We start from the raw sequence: 22,065 nt of genomic DNA, 5'->3' as shown, positions 1-22,065 counted from the left end.
GCTTCCAAATATAGTGTTTCAATAAGTATAAATCTACTAGCTAAAACTGTTTAAAATATAGCACTGACTGCATTTAATATTAGGGGATATTTACATTTATTGCTCTATTTTCAACAAATGCTTTGAAAAAAACTGAGGATGAGATTGAAAAATATCTTTTATTATTCAGTAGTCAGGCCCACTTAGTCCTATGCATATTAGTGCAATAAATTTTTCAGCTGTAATAGTCTTAAAATCTAATGCAAAAAAATGTCACCTATAATAAGACCTTAAGTTGTTCTAACATGAATTAAGATCTGAGGAGGGGAGCATTTTTCAATTATATTACTCTGGTTTCAGCTATCTGAGTAGTGCAAGTGTTTTATGGTATAAAAGAAAATGATTTTTAAGTTAATGTTTCAGTATTTTTCAATCTTTGGAAATTAAGTTCTTGACTTCATGTGTATTTTATACTATTTAACTATATTAGTTTAATAATATAAATAAAAATGCATGTGTTTATGTGTGTGTATGTATGTATTTATTGGGTTTGTTACAAAAATTAACCTGTAGAATATGTAATTATAAAATGTAGTTCACTGGTCTCCATGATACATGGATGTGTATGTAGAACAAGACATGAGCACTCCAAACGTAGTGCGAGAACATTCAAATGAAAGTTCTATTTCATATTATAAGTAAGTACATTCTAAATCAACACATTTGTTATGTGAATTCAATAGCAAGGTAAGGAGACATATTTGACATATTCGCAGGCAAACTACTGCTCCTCCTAATTGAGTCACGCCTATTGGGTGCAAGCTGGTTTAGCTGCTGTAGTTCCCAGGACCGTGCTGGTCTGCCGGTGCAGGGGGAGCGCTGGAAGGCAGTGCACGTCTGAGAAAGATCATTCCCGAAATGAGACAGTGATCTCTGGAGAGAACGAGGCTTTACTTTCTCAAACCCTGCGATAGTTCATGCTTCTGTTCAAATACCAACACTCTATAAAAAATCACAGCCATTTATCCTACAGTTTAAGAATTCTTCACAGTTGCCACATAGTTTTACTACAGAAAAAAGTGGCAAGTACATTTTTTACTATTCCCAAATCAGATCATTGAATTCACATCTTTCTCCTTGTCTTATTTTTCTGGGGTTTTCTGGTAAGTACTCTGTACTTCCTGTGAGCATCATATCAGGTGCACAAAGTCATCATTTAACTTGGGGAGTGGGGGTTATTTGTTTTGCTAACACCTATAAATATGTTTTAAAGTTATAGTTAACTATCAATAAGATCAATCACATCAGTTTCAAAGGGTTAAAAACTCTATATAATATATTTAAATGACAGGATAATAGTGTTTATTCCCTTTGTAAGGAATTTTTTGAAAATAAAACTTTTCTGATAGTAAATATAATACCTACTCATTGTTAAAAATTTAACTATGAAAGAGTGAAATAATAAGATAATGCCAAAACAATCTGACTTCTCATGTGAAATGGGTGGAAAAGTAAATCAATAACCACTTGGGAAAACAGTTTGGCATTTTCTATTAGCACTGAAAATACGCGTTCATGAGATCTAACCATTGCACTCTGGGCACACAGCTCCAGGGAAACCCCTGGACACTGAACACAGGGCACACATGTACTACAGTCTTCTTAGCAACATCCTATACAACAACTCTAAACTGGCAACAAATAAGATGTCCACTAAAAATAGAATAAATTGTTGAAAGCTCACACATGGAATAATCTACAGCAGCTATTTCCAACTGGTGTGCCACAGTAATTTTTAAAATATGCAATACCCGACTATTCAGTCAGGGGCACTGACCTCTTTCCCCTCAGACAGTCAAATAAAAAAATGGCAACAACCAACAAAACAACAGCCATCTGGTGTGAACACCCTGTCTTGAAACAAACTTATGTCATATAATAGAGTTGCATCTGACTGGTTAATTCTTGGTACTGGAAATCCTTACATACAAGTATAGGCACCTGAATAGTTAGTTTAAGGGTACCATGGAGTAAATGTTGAAAATCGCTGTTCTACAGCAAAGAAAGCAAATGAACTACAGGTCCACACTATGTGGAATAGTGTATAGAAATGTGAATAAACCACTGTTACATACTATGTGGAATTCTGCAGAAAAATATATGTAAAAGAACTACTGTTACATGAAAGCTGCATCGAGAACAGCATATAGCACTGAAAAGTAAACTCTGGCTGTGCGCTATATTTATTTTGGATGGGTCTATATCCATATGGACCTCACAAATACAATGTTGAGAATAGATTTGTCACAGAAAAATAAATATTCTAATTTATGGAGTTCAAGAGAATAAAACTAAACATGTAAAAGGTAGGGTGAAAGCAGGTTTACAGTTGTTCATAAGAAAAATACAATAATTAAAAAATAATAAAAAGCTTTCACATATTCACAACTTTAAACTTACTTTTGCCCCACCCTGTATATTTTAACCATAGACACATCGGGTCTAAAGCTGTAAACAAGGGAATGGTTATCCCAGATCCGAACAATCTGATGATCTCTTCTCTTAGTTTGGGCTGAAGGAGCAGCAATACCACAGCCTAGAGGCTTACACACCAAACATTTCTCGAAGTTCTGGAAGGTGGCACGTCCAAGGTCAGGCTGCCAACCTTGAGAGTGATAGGGTGAATATGGAGATAATTATTTTGGTGAAAAGAAATTAGGAAGAGTACTATTTTTTCTATTCTCATTTTAATTTCTAGATTTGGTTTTCCACACAGCTGGTGGACCTAACCTCCACACAACCGCTGAGAAGCAGCAAGCAGCTGAGAGAATAAGTCAGAATTTCTTTCGGTGTGATATGTCTCTCTCCCTCTCTCTCCCCTTTTTTATAAGCATTCCCGATGCATTCTGGTTCCAGAATCCTCAGCTGCAACACCATCAGAATCCAATCTTTGATCCCAACAAACCAGTCATTTAATCTAGTTCCTACAACATGATTAATATCATATGAACCCAGGTATTTCATCTACACAAGGGTCTTCTAGACTTCTCCTCAGCCTTACTTTAGAAAACAGTGATTTTTAGATGCACTATTTCCTCCTTGAAGAAACATGTGTTTTAATTTACATATTTACTGCATGCTTCCTTCCAGGATACAATGCACTCAGACTGGGTTCTTACAGAGCCCTTGCACTACCAGGAGTGGGTGCTTTGGAATTACCTGGACTCTTCCTCCTTTCACAAGGATTTAAAGCCGTTATGACAAATTGAGACAAACGAGAGCCGTGGAGTCAAACCTGGTTTTAAATGCCAATGCTGTGATTTTCCAATTCTATAAGTTTCCAAAGCTTCTGATCTCTCATCTGCCAAATCAGGACAATAAAACCAATTTCACGAGATGATAATGAGGATTACGTGAGAAAAAACAGGAAGCAACAATCTATCTCGTGCTTCCCCAAATTCCTCAGGGTACTTTGCTCTGGGCCAGAGCAAACCATGGTGCAGCCTGCTGGAGCATAAGTTTCATTATAAGACCGAGGAGTGAGGGTAGTTAAAGTAATGTGACTCGTAGATCATGCAGAACGCTGGGCATGTATTAAAACAAGCATGTATCAGAGTTCCAAATTCACATGGATAGCCAGGGCAAAGCAGAGAACTTCTAAGAAGTTTGACTTCTAGTGAGCTGCCACAAATTCCATGCTGCTCTTCCATGAGCTACATCCTGGTGACAAGTTTTAGAAGCAATAATATATGCATGTCTTGTGCATTGCCAAGCACTTAATAGATGCTCAATAGCAGTGAGGATACAATTTTCTGACCTAGGTAAAGTTCCTTTTTTAGCAGAAGTTCCTCATGAAGTTAGCCTTGCACATCACACCAACTATAATACACCCACAGGGATGAGCGAGTAATTGGTAATGCGGCAGAGATCAAAGCCCAGCACCTCTGGGAGAGCACTTGTGAACCTAGTAAACTAGGAAAGGAAGGTGATTTGGGGAGAATTAAGAATTTGGGGAAGAGTTGGTAGCCTGAGGCAAAGCCTATTTGTTCCATGCAGTCATTAGCTTTTTGAAACAGCTACCGATGGTCTCCCCACTAAAATGAGGTAGAGCCCCTTTTCCCTGTGGGGGCATGAATTCCAAGGCCCCAGTGGACTCCCGACACTGTGGGTAGTACCAATCCCCATTGATACTATTTTTTCCTTGGTAAAGTTAATTGATAAATTAAGCACAATGGAAGTCTGATGACAATAACCGATAATAAAATAGAACAGTCATAGCAATATATTGTTATAAAAGTTAAGTGAATGTGGTCTTGGTCTCTCTCTCTGATAACCAGCTGCTGAGTGACTGGTGGGAGGGGAGTGTGGACAGCATGGATGCACTGGATGAAGGGTGATTCACGTCCCGACCGGGGCAGGGTAGGACAGTGTGAGATTTCATCATGCTGCCGAGAACAGCACAGAATCTTAAACTTATGTGTTGTTGATTTCTGGAATTTTTCATTCAATGTTTTGGGACCACAGTTGGCCATGGGTAACAGAAGCTGTGGAAAGCAAAACCCCAGCGGACTATGGATAAGCTATCTTACTACTGTTGTACAAGTCGGTGAGAGAGGGAAGAAAGATAGCTCTGCTGATAAACTGTTCACTGGGCAATTTGGTGCTTAAGGAGTAAGAGAAACATCCATCTTTCTCTCTCCATCCTTCTCATCACCTCCACAGATGTCACAACTAACCTGAGATTAGTCTTGCAGTTTTAGGAGTAGCTGTAGATATCACAACACTTTCAAACTGAGGATTGGACTTCATTAGGAGGTAATAAAAAGTTAGCTAGGTCATCTCATTTTTTATTAAATAGAACAAAGTATTTTAACAGAATACAATATAAAGAAAAATACCAGGGAGCTTTGTATTTAGTAAAAGTAATCATTGTTTCTACACACTTTTGTTTGCATTAACTATGAACTGGTTTCATAAGTGTGCACCAGGTTGGTCCCCATGTACAATAAATTTTGTCCTGTGCATTGCAGTCAAAAAAGCTTGAAAGCCCTTGATGGGAAGTACTATTTGATTTTACAGATAATAAAACTGAAGCACAAGAGTTTATAGGCTTTGCAGAAGCAGACCATGAATTTTTGTTAATGTTAGGCCTCAAGGTAGCACTCAGGCCTCCTGATGCATTCCAAATTTATTTTTCTGTTTTTGCCAAATTTTTCTGCATTGCCAACTGATTAAAAGCCTTGAAAACCTATTCCTTATTTTCTGCAACCAAGAGCCTAATGGTATTGAAACGAGCACCAACATTTCCATGTTAACGTACCTGTACTTGTAAAAATATAAGAGACGATGTTTGACCCCAAAGTCTTTGTCCCGCTTCCTGAAAACAGGGTGGTAGGCGGCTCCTACATGGCTTCACCCCCCCNGGGGGGGCGGCCCAAAAATGGCTCCCCCCCCCCCCCCCCCCCCCGCCGTATTCATGCCCTTGTGTGCTCCCCTCCCCTGGAGGGTGAGCTGGACCAAGCGACTCACTTCTGGTGCACAGCATGGGACAAAAGAGATGAGACATTACACCCAATGTTAGGTTCAGAGAGACCGTATTTCCCCCTCGCCCGTTCTTCTGCTCGCTCTGATAAAGTCAGCTGCCGCCCTGCAAACTGCGCTGTGGGGGGAGGACCTGAGGGAACCGCTACAAACCACCTTTCCAACAAGTGGCAAGGCCCCCATCTCAAGGACGGGAGAAGCTGAATCCTGCTCACCACCAACCGAGCGAGCCCAGGAACCTCCTGCCCCCCGTGAAGCAGACGGAAGTGGGGCCCCAGCTGCAGCCCGTGCCTTGATCGCAGCCTTGCGAGACAGACCTCAGCCAGAGGACGCATCTCAGCTGCTCAGGCGTTTGTGGCCCAGAGAAACTGGAGAGAACAAGTGTTTTCAGCGGGAAGCCAGCTGATGTTCACACTGCCACAGCAGAGACTGCTTCCAAACAGGAATACGGTCTTCCTTTAACATATTCTCATTCAGGAGCTAACTTGCTTCTTCCTTGAATCATCAGAACCTTTTTTTCAGCTTGATGATACATTAAGGCCAGAGACTTATTTTCTTATATTTCTTTTCATGTAAAATTTTATAAGGGTCAAACATTTTATTCTTCTTCAAATCCTTCTCTAATGGGATTCTGTACATAATCTACTAGATAGAAAATTCTCTGAAGTGCTTGGGGAACAATGAAAAGGATGTCATGAGGTCACAAAAGAAAAAAAAAATTTCTCAAGCAGGATCATTTAAGCAGCATCCTAGACAGAAATTGAATGTGTAAAGAATGGGTCACTTTGACATTTGTCAGGAAGAAGCTAAAAAAGAATTTATTAAGTTTTCATAAATTTTAACATGAAAGTATTTAAACTCACATGTCTAGTTCTGGATTCCTTTTCCTTTCTCAAACCTCTTATCTAAACTGTCTTTGAGTCTAAGACTGCTTCCTTTGTTATAACTATAATGACAATTCTCTCTAGTCTTAATTTCTCGATCTAAAGGAAGGCTGTCTAGCCAATGGCCCAATGGCCACTTGTAGCCCAGGATGGCTAGGAATGTGGCCCAACACAAAACTGTAAGTGTACTCAAAAACCTTTTTTTTCTCAACAGTTTTTGGTAGTGTTTGTGTACTTAATGTGTGGCCCAAGACAACCCTTCTTCCAGTGTGGCCCAGAGACACCAAAAGCTTGGACACCCCTGGACTCATTTCCTGCCTAGATTTTTTGAATAATTCTTCACCAGCTCTGGACCTCACCACCTCTGACCACTAGGATGATCTCGCTCTGATCCTTACCCTGAATCCAAGAGTGGCTTTTCTAAAACATAAGTATGATAAGTCATTTCAAAAATTGTTTTCGCTACAGGTGGTGATCTCTTGCTGGGTCAATAAAACACTTTGTGGCTCACAAAGAAGCTTTTTTCAATGAAAGGGTAGAAAGGACTAGACAGAGAAAGGAAGGGAAAAAAGGAAAAGGAAAAATAAAAGGCAGTGTCTTTTTAATGGGAAAGCTGGTTCAGAAAACTTATGTTTTGAATACAATTAAACAATTGTTTAATTACAGTTTTGTTTCTTACTGTCAGGGTCAAAGAAGTTTGAAATCTGCGAACCAAATAAATCCAAGGTTTAGCCTGATTTACAAAACCCATCTCATCTGGCTTCTGTCTGTCTCTCTAGCCAAATTTCTCATCCCTGTGCCTTTGATACTGTAAGAAAGTCTCTCCTGCCGTATCTGACAAATTTCTGCTTATCCTTCAAGAGGCAATTCAAATGTTTTCTCCCTACTCAACTTCCTGGCAGGAAGCAACACTTCCTGTTCCAAGCTGTCATCAAACCCATTACAAGACTCTTTATCACGTTGTAATCATTTGCTGATACGCTTGCTTTTCTAAGGCTTCTAAGAGACAGAATTCTGAGCAAGCATATCATCTGACTTGTACCCAGTGTTCAATAAATGAATATTAAGTGTGTGAATAAATAGAGGTTAAATATTCTTCTATGTTTACATACCATTATATTGCCTCTTGATTAAATTATTCCTTTGGAACATTTGGCACTATGTCATAGAATTAGCAATTGCTCAGGAATATTATTATCCACCAGTAATTATTCAAGTTGCTCTGCTGCTTCTCATGGTCTTGCTTCTCCATGGAGGTTAACATCCCTGCAGGAGATACTCAGGGCTGGTTCTGCATCCAAGTGTCCATGTTCAAAGCCTTATTCCACAATTTCCTCACTGTGACTTCAGGCAACTTTCACAGCCATGCTTTGTATCAGGCACCTCGTCTGACGATACTAATAGTAAGGTTTAAATTACTTTAATATCTATGAAGACCACAGAAGTGGCCCAGACCATAGTAAGAGGTCAATAAATATTAGCTATAGTTACTGCCCCAGTAAGAAGCCGAAAATCAATGCCTATAATTCAGAGCTTCTGCACTAATGACCTTCAATTTGAAAAGCACTATTTAATTCATCCAAAAACGCCATTTGTTCTGTCCTCGGCTCCATGATATGCATAGCGCACTTTCTGACTGCAGTCACGTGAGCCTCTTGGGGCATCTCAGATTCAGCTGCTCTGCATGGTAACTACTTACTTACCTCTTCAAGTTTGCTCCCTGGTTGTTTATCACCGAATCTACACTAAGTTAAATTAGGTCAAATGTGGTTCTCAAATACCGAGGAAATATCTAACCATTTCATTTAATAAGGTAAAAAACAAACTTGAAATCTTTCTTTCTTTTTTTTTTTTTAAAGGATTTCACCATTCTGTTTTAGGACTGATAGATGAGTCGATCGCCAGGCTAGCATCACATTTATTAGCCTTAGCTGGGGTGATGGTTTCTGTAGGTGTGTCGCCTGGTACAAATTCTGTTCTGGTACTGATCACTTAGGCTTGTGAATGTTATACTTCAATATAACCTTTAAAAAAACACCAAACTTATTTATTCCAAGTAACGAATGCCCTATTAATGTCTGTCTCAAATCAGCTGTTCTGCCTGTGCCGTAATATTTCCAGGGAGAGAGCTTATGTCAGTCCTCCTCCTAAGAGCAATATCCCTCGATTAGTCAACCACAATACTGTCCAAACCAGAAACCACAGAGTAAAAATTGATTCTCCATCCTCTTGGTCACCATAAATACCCAATCACTCATCCAGTCTTATTAATTCTACTTCTAAGATATCTCTCAAGGCTCATAAAATGCCTTGTCATTCCCAAGTCAGTACCCTAACCCTGGCTCTCGGCACTTTTTATTTGGATTACTGAAAATGCCTATATTGATTTAATCCCTGGCTCATGGCAGTGTCCAATCCACCCTCCACAAGGCTGCTACAGTATGCATTCTACACACATCATACCTGATCACACAGTTTTTATGCCTAAATGTAGTTGATGGTTTTCCACTACCTACAAAATAAAGTATGAACCACTTAAAGGGTAGTCAAGTCTTCCCCAAATCACTCCATCCTAACTTTGCAAGGTTACCTTTGGTCATCGCCCACCTATTATCCACTATGGGTTCTTTTAGATGCACATTTCTCAGCAGTTCCCAAGACTCCAAAGTAAGTTTACATTTGTGCATTCTGTTTCTTCCATTCTCCATTTACCAAAATCCTGCTCATCCTTCAAGTTTCAGTTCAAATGACACTCCTGGGGCTCTCCCTTACCTTCCCCAGGTGTCCACAGAACGCATAATTAACCTTTCAAGTGGCCTCACTGCTCTCACACTCCCTCCACACTTTTAGGAGAGCAGTACCATGCAAAATTGTCATTGGTTTTTTACATATTCATTTATGCAAAAAAAAAGCGTTCTGAGCATCAGTTCTACGCCAGCGTCTCTGCTAGTGCCTTGGAATTCAATGATACGCAGGATGGGTAAGGAGTCTGTTTTATTTTGCTTTCTAGACTAAGCTGTTCAAAGCTAGAGAACATGTATCTTTGCATCCTCATGTTCAATTAGAGTCTAGCACCTAATTAGTAAATTTTCAACTGAACGTATGCTCTCTCAGGAATACAGATTTGTACCATTAATACCTAGAATAGAATCTAGCACATGAATTTTCAATTAATGCAAGCATTAATAAATATTTAATAACTCGACCAGTTAATTTTATTTTCTATCCTAGTATCAGTGATCTAATCCAGATTGTGGATCGTTTCCTAAATAATATCAAACAGTGCTTTGCTCAATGAACATAGTTTTCAATAATTCTCGGCCATTGAATTGAATAAAAAAAGTCAGTGTTCTAAAAAATTAAAATAAAGACGTGAACTATTTAAGTGACACAAGTCTTCCAGAATTGAGAAGAGCACTGCTGAGTTAAATTAAGGACGGCAAATAAACCTCGATGACTAGACTTTTCAGTGGGAGCCCCTGATCATTCCTCCCCCCAGCATCACTGATGGCTCTGTATTTACAGAGGCAGACCTGTTGAGTTTTTGAACCAATCCATCAGCAGCCTCTGGAGCCTAACATGGCTTGGATGACATTCAGTTTCTTGTTTGACCACTGGGCCATTGTTTCCAATATCCTAGGCTATCCTATTAACCTGGTGGCCCAGCTATCAATCATGACTGAAAGCTTGACTTGAAACATTGACCATCAGGCCTAAAGCCCAATTCCTTTCGAACAAAATTCTACAGGTTAGCCACCAACTCTGTTGTTGAATCAGCTCATCTCAGCATCCTATCCTCCTTTGTCCTAATTTCTATCTAATCTCTGCCAGTGTATATTTCAAAGATCAGACCAGGTTTTACGATTAAAATAAGCTACACTAAACTAGCCTAGTAGGACTTAAACCCAGCCACTGTCAAATGAAACTGATATTTCGAAATTAGAAAGTCTTCCCAAACCAACCACAGGTAAGTAAATGTTGATTACTCTGAGACAATTAGAGTAATTCTATTCCCACTGGATGCTAGCCTGCCTCTGACATATCCCTAGCTGGTAAGACATGAGTCAATTCATTGCTGGACTTCGAGGAAAGTGTCCCTTTAAGGACACTTGAACCTGTGCCTTGCTAAGACTGAAAGTTCTCATAGGTGATATAATACATGAGGCTACAACACACATCTTGCCACCATGAACAAAAATCCAACAGAACGTCCAAGATTCTGAGCTGGAATCTCACTGGGTTAGCCAAATCTATAAGCCTGTACTTCCAAGCCTTCTTGTAGTCTCTTCATTAGTTTAAGTCAATTTAAACTAACCCTTGTAATTCAAGTTCCAAAAGAGACCTAAGAGCGAATGAGGAGGGATCTAAAGTTTCCTTCAGAAGTTACAAACACATATGAGGTAAAAACGTGAACTTATCACACGAGATAGTGCATCCACGGGTGGGGGGTGAGAAGATAAACAGGAACATGCAAACCAGCACGAGGACTTCTGCCCTAGTTCCCACCAGGCCAATAGAAAGCCTGGAAAGGATGTGAAAGGCAACCAAAAGAGAAGTCTGAAATCTGGTAGGAGAACTCGAGCTGGTTTAAGACTCCAGGACCAGAAGAACAACCCAGCCGTCAGGCGTGTCCTTTCCTTCTCCCAGTGGAAGGAGGACATCCGGACTTAGCTTGTTTAAAGCTGTCCGAGCGTCAGAAGGCAGTGCAGGAAGGCCCATTTCTCTCCTAAACCCATCAGAGGCCCCATGGAAAACACAGGGCGAGCCTGTAACAAGGACCCATCAAGACCATTCTAACAATTAGTGGCCTGGACAACAAATTGGATGAATTTCCAGGAAAGTATAATCAATGTGTGTGTGTGTGTGGGGGAAGTTAGCCCCCAAATGTAACAGGATATGTATGAGGGGGGACCCAAAAAGTAAAATTTATAAAAAATTGTGTATTTAGGCCTGGCTGGTGTAGCTCAGTGGATTGAGCGCGGGCCTGCGAACCACATGATCGCGGTTCGATTCCCAGTCAGGCCACATGCCTGGGTTGCAGGCCAGTTCCCAGCAGGGGACTCACAAGAAGCAACCATACATTGATATTTCTCTCCTTCCCTTCCTGTCTAAAAACAAATAAAATAAAACAAAATAAATTAAAAAAATAAAAAAATAAAAAAATTGTGTATTTATTCTTACATGTTCAAACTTCAGTCACCTTCACAGTCCTGTCCATTTGATACAATACACCTATCAAGATTTTCTTTTCATGGCTCAAACCAATTTTTGAATTTGTCATTTTCAAGGGCTTTTAGTGCTTCTGCTGTTTTTTGTTTAACCTCTTCCATACAGGCAAAACGTTTCCCTTTGAGGACTTTTTTCATTTGGGGAAACAAAAGCTGCTCAGGGCAAGACAGGGTGAATAGGGAGGATGGGACCCAGGGGTCATGTGTTTTTGGTCCAAAGCTGCTGAGCACTCAGCAGAGCGCAGACTGGTGTGCGCATACATCACCCATCATGAAACGGGCAAACACTGAAAAAAGTCTCCAAAAAAATTCACTGAAGCTGAACACAGCCTCTCACAACAATGCCAGCGGGTACACTGATGCACTAGAACACTCACCTAGTGGGGAAAGCCTGAACTCCAAGGGGCCCACCCTCCAGAAGATAATTCCAGAGAGTCCTGCCCCCTCCCCACACTGTAGTCCCATTTATATAACATGCTGAAACAACACAATTTCAGAAATGATTGAACAACTCAGTGGTTGCCAAGACCTTGGAGGGAAGTGAGTGTAGGCATACTTGTTACAATGGAACTGTTTAATATCTTGACAAGGGTGGTGGCTACGTGAACCTACGCCTGTGATAAAATTGTATAAAACTACGTACACACACAAGTATAAGCTAAACTGCAGAAATATGACTAAGACCGTGTCTTAGTCATATCATGGTCTGTGCCTGACCGCATCGATTCCAGTATTCAGGCTGTCATGCTATTCTATAGTTTTGTAAAATGTCACCATAGGGGTGACCCTGGTAAAGGACACAGGTGATCTTGCTGTATTATTCTTTACAACTTGTGGTACAAAAATCTTAATAAAAGATTCAATTTAAAAAAAACCATGAGGCTCAAACAAAACTGGACTTTGATTTATGACTCAAGAGAATCTCAGCCCGGTGAGACTAGTTCTAGAAATACCGGGAAATGGGAACCTCTCTGGGTTCAGGTCTTGGTGGCCTCAGTAAGTCTCTCAACCCATCTCCACCCAAGGGTATTTAGAAAGGTCCAGTGAGCTCTGAGAAACCTGTCATGTATAACTTTTTTCTTTCTGCCCATCTGTACTTGCTGTTCTGCTTTTACAGACCAACCCTGGTTCCTGAGGGTGGCAGGCTATACTGGCTCTGTATTATATGGGACTAAATCAAGGCATTTCAGGAAACATAGTTTACTCCCGGGAGGGGAAAAAGCCACAGGGATAAAGGAATAATGAAGGAAGTTTACAGTGAGCATTACAGCTGTGAATAGAGCTGTGAAGTGCGGTGCTAATTAGGTGAAAGCTGCCAAAAAGTCCTCCCGGAAACGATACTGTGTGGATCCTGTCAGCTCTGCGCAGCTTCTTTGACGTCTACCAATGTTGTAAAACACTCATCACTTTTCATTTGCAGGTACACCAGTCGAACCTCATGTAAATCTAAATCAATACTGGAAGTCAGCCGCGCATGGAGATGCAGAGTGAAGCAGAGTCCCTTACTTTCCTAAACAGTTTCCACTGTGGGGCTCTTCCTGTTCCTTTGACAGGCTTTCCTCATGCCTCATCCACGAGGAGAGAATCACGTAGAGCGCAGACCAAAAAGCTCAGCACCAGCTTCCTCTTGTATGCATTCATTTCTCCCTCCTTCCTGGAGGGTTTCAGAGGGGCCAGCCCTCCCACACGTCTAAAGAGGAATCCAGCTCAATAGGGTTTGGTCCTGCTTGGAGTTCATATGTTGAACTGCAGCTTGAAGAAAGCTATTCCAGGCCCTGACATTCCAGGTCAGTAACAAAATAAGAAATTATATAGTACGGACTAATTCATAATTAGCGAAAATATTTTATGATTTTTTTTTGCTCATTATTTGACCCATTTATTTTCCTAAAGTATCTTTTTGCTTATGCAAATTGTAATACATATAAACATATAAACCAATAATCTGGAGAAATGAAGAACAACAAACTTTTGTCCCCATCGACTACACAGCTCAATTTTTTACTTGCTACCACACAGCGTGTGGGCCCAGCAGTGATTGAAAAGATCAGGGAAGAATCCCATTGGAAGCAAATCACCATAGCACTGGGGCTGCCTTGTGGACTACAGAGCCAAGCCTTTGACTGGCAGGGGATTACAAGAGGAACTGTTTAATTCTCCTTAAGGTTATAACTCAGTAAGTCACATTGCCCCAAGGCCTCTAAACCTAAGTCCCTATGGTTATTCAATCTATGACTTTTTGTCAATCTTTTTCTTGATTTCTAAACAACTATTGACATCAGATCTAAAAACTGGACTTCTGAAAAACCCAAAGGGCATGTTGATATCAATACATGCTTTAGATTGTCAATGACAGCCATCTTTATAAATATACTATACCCATGGCAGAAATTCATTGACAAAGGTTAATAGGGAGGCAAAAAAAATCTGAAAATGATGTAATCTATTTATGAATTTAGCTAAAAGATTTGTAAAACTAAACTACTCTACCTGGTAATTTTCTGTCATTGTATTATTATAATTTTTTCATTTATTAATATTGTAATATACCACAATTACTTAAGTTTTATCTTTGGTTGGGCATTAAGAAAATATGAGTTATATAATTACTCTAGCAATTTTATGATTAGTGAATAAGTTAACAAGAGATTGCATTGAGATTTCACACAAAATTTAGTATGTGCACATGAACTTAATTTCATGATTGGAAACAATCCTCAAAACAAAAATAAGAAGGGTTTTTCTAAGTATTCTCTTCTTTCTAGAAATAAGTCCTGGGAAGGAAACTTTTCAAATGGTTAGCTTAGGAGATTTAAGAGTGAAAATAAGTATGTACATGTGTGGTTTTCATTTTCCACTACTGTTCCGGGGTCTCCTGACCAAGCCCCTCTGTCTGAGAACTATAACGTCCAGCAGAACAGGTCTGACAGACTAGGAACCAAATTCAAAGCCACAGACCACTTACAGCTGCTCGCCCAGGCATGCCACCTTTCAGAGGCGAGGCTGGCTCCCTGGTACCCGGTTGGTCCCATTCTCTCTTTCCTGCTTACCTCGGCTTTGGTGCAGTAGAAAACATTAATGCTTTAATGATGTGATAAAATGAGAAAATATGCATTAAGTTCATTGCGGAGGGAATTTAAATCAGTGTTAAGTGGGCATTACTTTCAAAAGTAATCATCATAACATACGATAAAGTGAGGAAAAGTGAAACAATGTGGACAGGCACAGAGTAAACTGGGTGGGGGAGGCAATTCTTCTCTCACTGTCTTTATCATAAATTATGTTGGATTCTCTTTCTGGAATATCCAATTCTGATTTCTTTATATATGCCCATATATTCTACAGTAGAAAAATAAGGCTGTTAAATTAATTTAGTATTTCTGTTGGTCCCTGCTCTTTATTTTTTTTTGGGGGGGGGGGTGAATTTCATAGCAAGTGAGTCCTAGATCGAATGTAGCCTGCGACATCACTGAAGGCAAAAATGACCACACTGAAGCCGTCCTACTTTGGGCACATCATGAGAAGGCAGGGTTCTTTGGAGAAGACAGTAACGCTGCAAGGCAGCAGGAAAAGAGGAAGGCCAAACATGAGATGGATTGGCTCCGTAAAACAAGTAATCAGTGTGGATCTACAGGAGCTGAGCAGGGCTGCTGAGGACAGGGCATCGCGGACATCACTCATTCATAAAGCCACCGGGAGTGAGAGCCAACACAGTAGTTTGTAACGCACACCGCAGCCAGTCTTAGATTTCATTTTTGCAAATACAGTTTGTATAATTTTCTCATGTTTTTTAATCTTGTAGTCTACTTTAGCTGATGCCTCATTTAACTCATAAATAAAAGTGAGAATTGCCTGTTAAATTTTCATAATATTCAACCTTCTAAGAACAAGATGTGTTTTTCTAATTATTTAATAAATGGATGAGTGGTGAAGGTTTTCTTTATGCAGAATTCAAATGTTTCTTGTTCAGATTTTTCTTAGGTGTTTTGGTTGCAATTTTGTATATATGTATTATATAATTTGTATGAGGGTATGTATGTATATTTACAACTAGCACGATCATTATTGCATTCTCTTGTTGCTAATAGATTTTCAGTTCATGCACTTCAATTATTCAAAAGCATTACTTACACAAAATGATATTTTTCACTTAACGTTCTGGCAATATTACTTATTTCACTCTTGTCCAGTTACATCCATTTATCATTCCAGAGAAATTATAAAATTTTACAAATGATGAAAGCATATTACGCTTGTCATAATTTCATAGGCATGTCAGCTATTTGCCATTAGCATAAAGGGTTTTGTTTGATTAATGTATATCTAGAAATATAGAGAAGATATGCATAAACCCATGCATATATACATGGATATTTATGAATTTGTGATATGTAATACATACATATCACAGAGAATTATTTAACTACTTCTACAAGTTTTAGACAGGATAGAAATTGTTCCATCAAATGCTTTTGGGAGAATCTGTTGAAGTGATTATGTGCTTTTACCTGATTAATGTGGTGTTTTATGTTAGCATAATTTCTAATATTAAAATATCATTGTACTGCTGGTATAAAACCCACTTTTTGGTTCTGCACTGTTTTTTAAAGTATGATGAATTCTATACTTAAGATTATTATGTAGAGCAAGGCATTATATAAAACAGTACAGAAGTTCCTAAAAAATTATAGAACTACCATATGATCCACAGTTTCACTTCTGGATAGCTATCCCAAGGAAATGAAGTCACTACTTCAGAGCAGTATCCGCGTCCCATGGTCACTGCAGCATTATTTACTACAGTCAAGATGTGGGAACAGCTTAAGTGTCCATCACTAAATGAACAGATGAAGAAAATGTGGTATATACACAATAGGTTATGATTCAGCCATAAAAAGAAGAAAATCCTGCCATTTGCTATAACATGGATGGACCTTGAGGGCATTATGCTAAAAAAAATAAGGGTAAAATGAGATAGAAAAACAAATATCATACGATCTCATTTATAGGTGGAATCTAAAACATACACACACAATCCGCTGAACTCATAGATACAGAGAACATATTGGTGGTTGCCAGGGGTGGGGCTGGGGGGGGGCAAGTAGTTGAAAAGCACAGGCTCCCATTATAACATAAATAAGCCCTGGGGATGTAATATATAGCCTGGTGACTAGAGTTAACAATGCTGTTTTGTGTATTTAACAGTTGCTAAGCAAGTAGATCTTAAACGTTTTTATCACAAGAATAAAATATTGTAACTGTATGTGGTGATAGATATTGAGTAAAATTATTATGGTGGTCATTTCACAATATATATGTTATATGGCAATTATGACAATACCATGTTAATTGCAATTATATTTGAATTGAAAAAATAGATTATTTTGTAATTTTAAAGATTTTTTTGTGGTGGTGGTGGTAGATGTAGTTGCTATTGTATCTAATGTGTTTATGTGTGTGTGTGTGTGTGCATGTTGGTGAGTACATGCGTGTTATTTGCAGGTTTAGATGTGAAAGCAATACTGGCCCTGTAAGAATGATGAAGAAATGGGAGGCCTTTTCTTCACGGTGCTATTCAGAAGGCAGAGAGTAATGGGATAACCTGTCCCTGGAGGGTACAGATATTTGCCCATGAAATCCCCTGGGGCCTGATTGTATCCATTTCTTCCATTATTATTATTACTCTCTTTAGGCTTTTCCTCTCTTCCTGCCCTCATTTCGACTGAGACACATTTTCATGGATAGTTCAACATTCTGTGAATTCTTTCAAATGTGTTTGTATAGAATTTTGCAAAGTACACTTTTATGAGTCTCCAGCTTATTTTATAATTCTATTTTCTGGTATTCCATTTTAACTTTTGCTCACATTTTCCTTGACTAGGCCACTTAATGATTTATTTATTTTATTGCATGTGACTATGTATGTTCCCCAAGAGCCAGCTGTTACACTGGAACACACACACACAAAAAATACCAGAAACATGTTGCCACAAAGCAGATAAAAATTGGGACCAAATATCTGTATGAATCATAAAAATAAAGTGAAAAAAGGAGTTGCCTCTATAAAATGAAACCACAGATATAATAACAAGCACTTATAAAGTACTCACCCTATGTAAGACACTATTTTAAGTGCTTAGAATAAATTAACTCATTTAATTCTCACTACATCCCTATCCAGTGGAACAATTATTACCCTATTTCTAAGCTGGAGAATTGGAGGCACTGAAAAATTACAAATTCACATGGATGGTAAGAGGCAATAGTTCAAAGCAGTAATATGAAACCTCGGGAAAGCTGTAACAGGAGATTCAACATTAGCTTTCAGGGAAAAATAAACCCTTCTCAGTTATGGTAACAGATAATTGGTACATTGAAAAGAGACCAAAATGGAACTAGATCCTGTGAAACCACAGTAAAAGTCATCAATTCCTTGGCAGAGAAAAACAAGGGAAATTTTAAAGAAAGTTAAAATTTTGTAGAAAAAAGTAACAGAGACAAAAGTCATATAAGAATTTCCAATATATGGATTTAGTATCCAAAAGAAAAGAATTAAAATACTGTCAGCTTTCCATACCCACAGGCTTCAGATCCATGGATTGAAAATAGTTTTATAAAATCCCATTTAAGTTCCAAAAGGAAAATTTTTAATTGGCTGCACACCAAGCACAATGCTGAATTCACATGAATGAAGTGATGTATATATAGGCGTACCCAGCTGTAGTCTAGAAACAAATATAGGTTATTTGCAAATACTATGGCATTTTATCTAAGGAACTTGAGCATCTGCATGTTTTGGTATCCAAAGGAGGTCCTCGAACCAATTTCCTGCAGATACTGAGGGACAACTATAGATGCAATATAGAGAGAGATAGAACTTTAAAAACCTTGCTACTGAACAGCATAAATCTGTAAATATATAAAGACATTTTCTGAGCAAGAATAACAACTCAATGGCATAATACACCCTAAGTAAAGTTATTGAAATAAGTTAAAATAAGCAGGCACTTAGACAAAAAGATCAAGCTTCATTTGAGGTAAAGAAATCAGGCTAAGCTCGCTACGGGGCAATATTCAGTGCCAGAAAACAATGGGAAAATACTCGAGTCCCCAAGGGGAAATAGCGTAACTTCTCTCATGTGAAAAATCAGTGCAGTTGAGAATACAGTTCCCATGAACTCTTCTTGAAAAAAACTTAAAAATGTCATTTAACATAGGGGTAGAACACCTATTACAGGTGAGCCAGCCATGAGTGTTGACTTTTTTCAAGAAGAAGAAGAGTAAAATTAAAATAAGTGTCAGGATTATGGGTACAGTAGAGATCATAAATATGATAAACTCAGCCAACTTTGGAAAGAAAAAAATGAAAGAAGTAGGAGTGAATATAAATATGCAGACAACTTGATTTTATACTTGGGTTCATGAAGAGTTTATCAACCAAATGCAGATATAAGTATTTTTAAAGGTATAAAGTCTAAGATCAAAGAAATATATCAAGCAAAAATCAAGCGTTGGGACTATGGAAGAGATGAAGTGGCAATACAATAATTCTGTCATTTCTCAAACAGTCAATAGGTAACTTACACAGGTAAGGGGACTGGAGTATATTTTATGAACTGAATGTGTCCCCTTCTGAAACTGCTCTGTTGAAATCCTAGTCCTCAGTGTGGTCATTTTAGGGAGTGTGGTGGGATCTTTAGGGAGTCATCAGGTCATGAGGGCTCAGCAGCCCTCAGGAATGGGATTGGTGGCCCTTACAAGAAGGGACAGGAACACTGCTCTCTCCTTCCAACCTGTGAGGACACAGGAAGAGGACTCTTACTAGAGCGCACCATGCTGGCACCCTCATCTCTGGAACGATGAGAAATAGAATAACTTTCTGTTGGTAAGCCACGCAGGTTGTGGTATTTGCTACAGCAGCCTGAGCTAAGCTATTACACAGGGGCGCACAAAGGGAGGTCCACGGTGCCATGGTGATGTTCTTCGGAGTTAACGAAGCTCTTGTAATAATCCTAACCTGCACATGTTTCTCCACACGAACAACTGTAACTACACCTCATTGAACGTAAGCTTCCACTTTTAGAAATTTGTCATACATTATCCCTGAAGATGTTATACAGGCATGTTTATTGCAATATCATTAGTAATAAAAAGATTTGAAACAATCTAAGTGTTCATTCATAAGATGCATTCAATTCAGGTAACTTCAGTTAATGAAATGTTCTGTAGTTGTTTAAAAAAATTGAATCGATTGTGAAACAATGTCCCAAACGAGTAAGTGAAACATGGGAGCTCAGAACACAGTGTGCATGGTACACTGTCATGTGAGTAAAAACTTTTAAAAAGGAAAACATATGCAGGTGTATGTTCCATTTGCACATCGCACCAAACAGCCGTATAATTAGAATGATATTTGTGTTTATCAAGCAGCCACCAAGTGTTTGCTGAAAAATAAAAACACTTCTAGGTGCTCGCTGGCTCCAGAAGAACATCATAATGTCTAAAATGTTGCTTTGGTTTGAGCAAAGCTGAATTTATGAGTATCCAGGTATTTAAATGAAATCATGTCTATGATGAAATGCATACAAGCAAAATGGCGTTATGTAAATAAACTATCACAACATGTGAACCAGTATAAAACAGGGAGGACTCCACATCACGCATTCCCAAACTCTAAAACATGCATGGAGGAGAGTGAGGATCTCTGTGCAGAACCCCAGTACGGGCCCAGTCTGGCTTGCTGTGTCCACTGTTATTCACTTGCTTATCAGGAGCAGCTGAGCCTCCCAGCGAAGCCCATAGCAAGAACAAGCTGTAAAAAGCATTCACTTGTCACTAACAGAACATGAACAGGTTTAGAACATCTACTGCTCCACACTTCAAGTATTCAAATGACACTATTGGCGATTATCTAGGGATTTTGCAGGAAGATAACTTTCCCTCTAAATCTTTTCATCCAGGCGTGATACACAAATGCGTAATATATCTTTTCTATAATTAAGGGAACTGTTCCCTTGCTTCATAGTTACTCAGCAACAAATGACATCTACATGATCTTTCTGGAGGAAAAAAAATCAGCATGTATTTATTGCCCAGTAAACTCATAGAAAATGGACATTTCAATTGCTTATTATGGCTGTAAAATAATTGAGGAAATACTTTTGCATCATATTTCTTCTTTATAAACCTTCTTTTATCATTGCTTGAATTCCAGCTCTATTGCCAAGAAGCTGCATTACATTGTTACTTTGCCATCTTGCCTCAAGAAAAAAAATATCTGCCTTGGGAAAACTATATTTGAGGTGTCTGAAGGAAAAAAATATATATATATGATCTCCAGAATTATCTTCTGGAGGGTGAGCCCCTTGTAGTACACGCCTCCCTGGCTAGATGAGTGTGCTAAGAACCCACCTGTAACAGTGCACCACTTGGTGTTGTTGTGAGAGCCAGCGTTCAGCCTCAGTGAATTTTTTTGATGACTCAACATGTTTGCCCATTTCATGATAGGTGATTTACAAACTCACCTGCCCACACTGCGCTGAGTGTTCAGCAGGTTTTGACCCAAAGTGGCATGACCTCTGTGCCCCCACCCTCCCTATTCACTCATTCTCATCCCCAGTGACTTTGTTTCCCCAGACGAAAACAATTCTCTACGGGAAGCCTTTTCACGTGGAAGAAGTGCAACAAAATAGGAGATGCAGTAAAAGGCATTGATATTGACGAGTTCAAAAACTTTTGAGCAGTGGAAAACAGTCTCCCTAGGTATATTGTATCAAATGGAGAGGACTTTGAAAGTGACTTAAGTTTAAACATGTAAGAATAAATACACAATTTTTATAAGTAAATTTTAATTTGGGCCCCCTCTCATATGTGTGTGTGTATATATATGTATATGTGTGTTTATGTGTGTGTATATAATACTCCTTCAGTAACACTACCACTAAGAAAACACTAGTTCTTTTTTTAAAATTTATTTAATTATTGTTCAAGTGCAGTTTTCTGTCTTTTACTCCCATCCCAGCCAACCCCCCCCAGGGCTCCCCACCTCCCTCCCATTTCTACCCCCCTTAGTTGTTCTCCATGTGTCCTTTATACTTGTTCCTGTGAATCCTTCCCCCTTTCCCCTGAAATTCTCTCCCGTCTGGTCCCTGTCAGCCTGTTCTGTATTTCAGTGTCTTTGGTCATATTTTGCTTGCTTGTTTGTTTTGTTGTTTAGGTTCCTGTTAAAGGTGAGATCATATGGTATTTGTCTTTCACTGCCTGGCTTAGTTCACTCAGCATAATGCTTTCCAGTTCCGTGGAACTGGAAAAAAACCCACTAGTTCTGATAACGTTTTTGCTTAAATATACCTAAAATAAGGTCAAAGACTGCCAGACTGCACATATAATAACCCTTCAGTTGCATTAGAAATCAGTTTCTGAGAATTTACCTA

The sequence above is a fragment of the Sturnira hondurensis genome, unplaced genomic scaffold (assembly GCF_014824575.4).
Source record: "Sturnira hondurensis isolate 20B ecotype Veracruz unplaced genomic scaffold, ASM1482457v3 Scaffold0010812, whole genome shotgun sequence".
Classification (NCBI taxonomy): Eukaryota; Metazoa; Chordata; class Mammalia; order Chiroptera; family Phyllostomidae; genus Sturnira; species Sturnira hondurensis.
This window is presented reverse-complemented; position numbering follows the sequence as displayed.